We start from the raw sequence: 6,359 nt of genomic DNA on the forward strand, positions 1-6,359 counted from the left end.
TTATAGAGATTACATTGGCAGCAGCAATCGACTCGCTACAAGAATCTGTCTGTGGCCTCAGTTCAGTGCAGCAGAGCTCGCATGCTCTTCAAGCCATGAACTTCTACTGAAATCAGTGAGAAGCAGGACCTGTTGTCTAGTTACCTTCTGACTCTCATCTGAGTTCTTTTAGTCGTAATTGTCTAATGAAACAGTCACAGGATGTAGTGGTTCTGGGGTGAAAGATCATGTTGTGATTAAAAAGCATCGTGTTTGCAGTAAAATTATTGCTATATGTTTGCCTAATCATGCACAAGTGGCCAGCGTCGGAAATAAAGTATCCTGTTTCACTTTGCCTTCACAGCTGAGGGTCACCAAAAAAAGAAAAAAGTGTTTTTGTTTGAATGACCCTGTCCTGCAGCATGGCTGTGCCAGTCCCACTGCACTGGAGCCTTGCTCAGTCTCTGCAGCGATGCTGGCAGTGCCTCCAGGTATTCCCACTGTTGCATGATGCCTCCTCCACACTTCCCAGCGCGGGGTGCGACTCCCCTGCTCGCCTTGGTTGTGTCCCAGATTCAGCCCCCCCTTGCAGAAGTAAAAGTTTGGCAAAGGCGCAGCCCTGTGCAAGGATTTAGAGGGTTCCTAAGCTGCTGCTGTGCCTAATCTTTGGCTCTCAACTGAATTTCAATACAAAAGCAGTGGAGGGCTGAACACGTGGAGAAATCCATGAGGCGTAAGAAAAACATATTCATTAGCAGTGGCTTGCTGATGATGTGGTTTCTCTGTCAAAACCTGTGACCTGAATTGCTGCCTGTGCTGCTGGAGGGATTATTGGAAAGTGGGTAGCTTTGAAGGGAAAAGAAGTCAGACTGCTGGGTGGAGCATTTATTAAAATAAATGAAGAAACTCTTACTTATACTGCATATAAGCAAAGAGGACATGATCAGACTAGGTTGCAGAGTGCGGCTGATTCATATAAAACACAAGTCAGGGATGCTGCAAACTGCCTTCAGGCCCACTTCAGCTACAGCCCCAGAACTGTTTTTCCCAACCTGCAGTTGTTTGGGTGTAGGTCAAATTTCCAATAAGCTGAAGAAAACACAGCAAAGAAGTGTCATGACAGGTTGTCCTCAGATCATCTCCCATTTTTTTGCAATCATCCTCCAAAGGTTCTGGAGCTCTGTTGAGGTTTAACGCTGCTGGCAGCCTGGAGTCCTCACTCAAATGACGTTTCTGAGACACTGCTGAAACATCAGGGATGGAGGAGCTTCTGGAGCAGCTGTGAAGATGGCAACTCGCATCCTGCTCAGCTTCTGGAAGGATGCATTGCCAGGAGGACAGCTAACCCTATCAGCCACACAGTCCCCTGGGTGATCTGCAGGACAGACTTTGGTCACCCAGTGGTCCCATGATGGAGAAGGCACTCAAACCAGATCTGGAGTGCACCTCTGTAGTCAGCAGCATACAAACATATTTATCACTGTGGAGTCCCATACACTTTGCTGGGAGAACAGACCTGCTTCTAAGTTTTTTCCCGTGTTTTGAGGCAAGAGCCAGAGTTCAAGGATGATCTTTTCATACTGCCTTGGATTCTTCTTCTCCCTGGAGTCCAAGGGGCTCCTTGGCAGAAGTCCTGCATCCAGGTGCAGGAACACCAATACGAAAGTTGCCACAGACAGACTTCCAAGGTTGCCTGTTCGCAGGAGATGTTTTGGCTAGAAATACATTAGAAACAGCAAGAAGTGACTTAACTAATGAATCAGCTGATGAGTCAGCCCTGTAGCAAGTAAAGAAGCTGTAAAATGGCTATTAGCGTAAGACTATGTTTAATTGGGGTACAAAATTGCATTGCACTGCCTTTGATTAACGCTTGTTACGATGTCATGTCTGCCTGCTCAGATCCAAAAACTGCTTATCTCATGTGCATAAAGCTTCATTGCCTACAAGATACTGTAAACAAGTAGGCTGTGGAGTAGGGGGAAGAAATGGCACATGGAGATCAAAGAAGCAGAAAGGGAACAGCAGTGGATTTTACCAAGCAGCCTGCACGAGGTGCCCCAGTTTAGAAGGGTGGATCCATCAAAACCTCTGATCTGAATGAGTCATAGGAATGCTGGTACTTTAGCATTCCCAACGGTTTTCCTTTGCACCAACTTGCTGGAGAAGCTACAAACCCCACTGTCCCCAAGGCAAACAGGGAGAACATCATCCAGTGACAGTTATTTTCATAGATATAGTATCATTCGATAACCACCAACAGGAAAAGTTTAGGATACACATGTGCACATTAAAAAACAACAACAACAACAACAACAACAACAACAAAAGATACATCATTAACACTGCCCTTTATGCACCCTTACTTATAAATCAACATTCCTCATCTCCTAAGCACTTTTAACTATATACAGATAAAAAGGCCTTTTCAGATCACTTTCTCCTCTGATGAATGGAGTCATTAAATCTCAAAGGTTTCACTGTTTACTGTAGCATTTCTGTCATTGCGCTTCTGTAAATTGGATGCCGATAGGGCTCTGTGACTTTAACAAGCTACACATCCTCCCTCATGATGTTACACTTTAGAGAGATATTAGAGCACGTTTTCTTTGTTCCAGTTTGCAGAAACTCATGTTGATTCTTCGAGTAGTGTGACTGACTTCAGAGGGGAATTATTTGGGGGGTAAACAAACACATTTTTCTTTCTGAGCGTTTTGGCATATTTCAACACATTGCCCTGAAGACTGAGACTGATGGGCATCACCACTTTCTCCCTCTGCAGTTTTGGGGTTTGATGACAGTTTATTTAGACTGAAGCTTTGGACGTAATAGGGGATTAGCATTGATCTCAGCAGGCGCTCTCTGTGGTGACCAACCTTAAGACAAACCACTTTTCTCAAGAGAATGCTGGTGGGATCAGAATCAATAAATTTGGTCTTCCATAGATCATTGCTTTCCTGGTAAATACTACACACAGTTCCTGTGCTGATCTAGTGCTTTCCTGCAAAGCCCAGTTGAAAATCTTGCTATGAGCTGCACTTTGCAGCAAGAAGTTATACTCACCCAGTAAATGCCCTGAAGGCACGCAGTAGCTTTCATTACTTAGGTTGGTAGCGGCAGTAACACAGGTCCTGTGCCCTACTGAGACCTGGGCTAATCTCCAGTACAAACCACTGGTGACATTTTCAACAGCATCCAAAGGCCACACTTTTTAAAGGCTTTAAGCCTGTGTAGGCACTGAATTCATTGTTTCTATGAGTTATACACTTAAATATCTATAAAAGTCTGGCTCTAAGTGACTTAGGAATTTATGTTCTGTTTCCAAAAATGAAGGGTGCTGACATGCCCAAGTATAAATGAAAGCCAGTGGGATTTGGGTTTGTAAATTAAGGAGCTGATGTGATAATAATTTGACTGAGGTACCAGGAAAGAGATTCTTACAAATTTGCATTACCTTCCCAGTTTATCTCAGTCCCTCCTTCCCTCTTTCACTCTCTCCTTTCAAAAACTGCCATAGCCCGATGTCTGGAACAAATACTCCATCATCATTCATTCTCTATTCTACTTTTTTTTCATTAGAATCTGTTTATTGTATCTGTTGAAAACATTTGAGCCAAGACACATCCACAAATACAGAGAAAAAATGAAGTGTCTGCACACTAGAATGGAAAGTAAAGCAGAAAGATTTTTTTTTTTCCCCAGCAATTGGTTTATTTGCCAGCATGTATGGCTTCATGTCAAACCTGGCAAATAGTTTCAGCTGACCAAAAGAAGAAGAAGAAGAAGAGGAAGAAGAGGAAGAAGAGGAGGAAGAGGAAGAAGAAGAAGAAAAGATACAATAATGAACTCTGCAAGAGTTTCCCTCTTGCCTAATAAATCATAGCTCAGGACAGCCACACAGGCTGTAGGATAACTAGGTTCAATTCACATCTAGAAAAACACTCCACATGTCAATCTACAAAGTTCTACACTCACCCTTTTCTTCTGAATTTGTTCCACTTTGCATAAGACATTTACATATTTACCAGCAGAGCAGAAGGACACAGGTGTCTTACCTTCCAGGTGAGTGTCAGAGTATATGACACTGCTGATCCCTCTCTTGCTTTCCCCTGCTTTCTAGCCTAGGAAATAACTACTTAACCTGTGCAAAAGACAATAATAATAAAAATAGTGTTTAAAAAAACAGACTGAGGCTACCTCTGCATTTTCCTGGGAGGTGTGATCCAAGTAAAGCTCAACACATTGCTCGAGCTCTCTTTTTATATCACACATGTCTACGGACTGGCTCTCTAGAAATCCAGGCTGCCCTGTGGCATTTGGGGTCAGGACCACTCTGAGACGGACCCCAAGGCCACCTTTACTACTCAGCAGCAGCCCAGCATTCGTGCTTTCAGTCACACTCTGCAGATACAAGGCAAACTGGGACTCAAACAGGCTCAGGACATGCTGAATAGGGATGTTCCCTAAGATAAAAAGATCCAAGTAATAAGGTGATTCGGGCACCACCTGGGAAGTGGGAGTTGGTGTCAGTTAAGCCTGACACATCCTCTGATGCCCAGATAGGTGAAGAAAGTTAGTATGTTGCTCCATTTATCTGCGGAGAAGGAAGTGAGGGTAGTTAGACTGTAAAAAATGTTAACTACAATGATGCAACTGATAATTCCTTACCCAAGCACTATCCCAAAGGCTAAGTCAATATTTGGACAGTCTAAGCCCATTCATTAGTACCTTCTGTAAACCCCACAAAACAATGTTGATGTGCTACCTTTTTTCCTCAGTTGTGTGAGAATAGAGAGAATGGAAATACAAAGCGATTCTTCACACACTGTATGGTGCATTGTGAACTCCGTGATGGGATTATGTCCTTGTAAATCGCTGCAGATCATCTATCATCAGCCTTTTCTTGAATCCTTCACCGATTTGGTTGTTTAACTTCATACTAAACATGAAACAGAGAGAGGAAAAATAAGGAAAGAAAAGTGCAAGGTTTCCTAAACACCAGCTGTTGAAACACTCTGGAGACACAGAGCAAAATCATTCTTACCACACAAATCAGCTTTATTTACCTGGTTCCACAAAGAAAAGGTTATTTTCCAAATTGTTCAGCTATGCTGTGTGAAGAAATGGTTACAACATTTTAATGACATACCAAATACACCTAAATGAAGAAGACAAAATCTGAAGAAAGTAAAATAAACAGAGAAGAGAGAGAAAAGGCACACAACTGTTTTCTTATAAATTAAGTAGGGTCCCTTGCGTCTATGTGCTTTGGCTGTAAGTATCTTGACAGAAGTATCCATGACCACTCCTAGTAATTTTTTTTTTGTAAGAAGACAATTTAAGATGATAATTATGAAGATTCAGAATAAACAATATTTGAATAAAGATTTTAGTCCCATGGCAATGAAGACCAAGAATGATATTATAAAATAAATAAAATGTGGCTAATAATTTCTTCATATTTATGGGCCATATAAAAACTGTCCTAAACACCATTACCTTAAGGTATTCATACTACAGACCTAAACTTTGTTTTCTCCATTGCCAGACTGGCCTAAAAAAAAGTCATTAAATCTCTGAGTTGCAGGCAAATCTGAAACAGCCACACAAAATACACATGAAGAGATAGATTAGCTCTTCAGACAGACTGATACTCACTGTGGCAGTGTACGCAACAAGAGGCGACTGAGCTTGGCTGTCTGAGCAGCTAGGATATGCAAAGTTAGGTCGAAACCTTTCTCCCTTTCACAATAACTAGTCAATTATTTATATGTGCCAAACCAGACCCAAACTCTTTCCCCAGCAGCCTGCTGATGAGGCATGTTTGTGGGGTATGGAAGACATGAATTTTCCATCCTTGGCTTGAATTAGGTAGATAATAAACTGTGCAGGGTGTTTCTCCAGCACTGACCACAGATTCCTCACTCACAAACTTTTCCTGCTGGAGGCTTCTTTTCATCCAGACATAAGTTTCCATGAACTGGTATTTTTCAATAGAAAAATGATTAGTCAGAAAGGGTGGGATTCATCTCATCTGGGTTTTGGGGTGGGTTTTAAATCTGTGCCAAGACAACTGAATTTAAGTGTCTACCTGTAGGTTTTTACTTTTGGGGCAGTCCTTTAAACTCCTATTGTAGTTAGTGGAGATCCAGTCAACCCAGTCAGTGGAGCTAGTATTACTTATCAGCTGATCAGTAAGTAAGAGTCTACACTGGGAGAACTGAGTGTTTTCAGAGTGGTCCATGAGCCATGTGCTTGCCTGCCTCCTTTCTAGCAAGGGTACCACTAAGTTCACTCAAACAGAGCAGAATTTCATTTCATACCTGTGTTTTTCTTACTAAGAAAGCAGGCTGGGATTTTGGCAATAGCAGCAAAATGAGGAT

This window comes from Apteryx mantelli, chromosome 2, assembly GCF_036417845.1.
Source record: "Apteryx mantelli isolate bAptMan1 chromosome 2, bAptMan1.hap1, whole genome shotgun sequence".
Lineage (NCBI taxonomy): Eukaryota > Metazoa > Chordata > Aves > Apterygiformes > Apterygidae > Apteryx > Apteryx mantelli.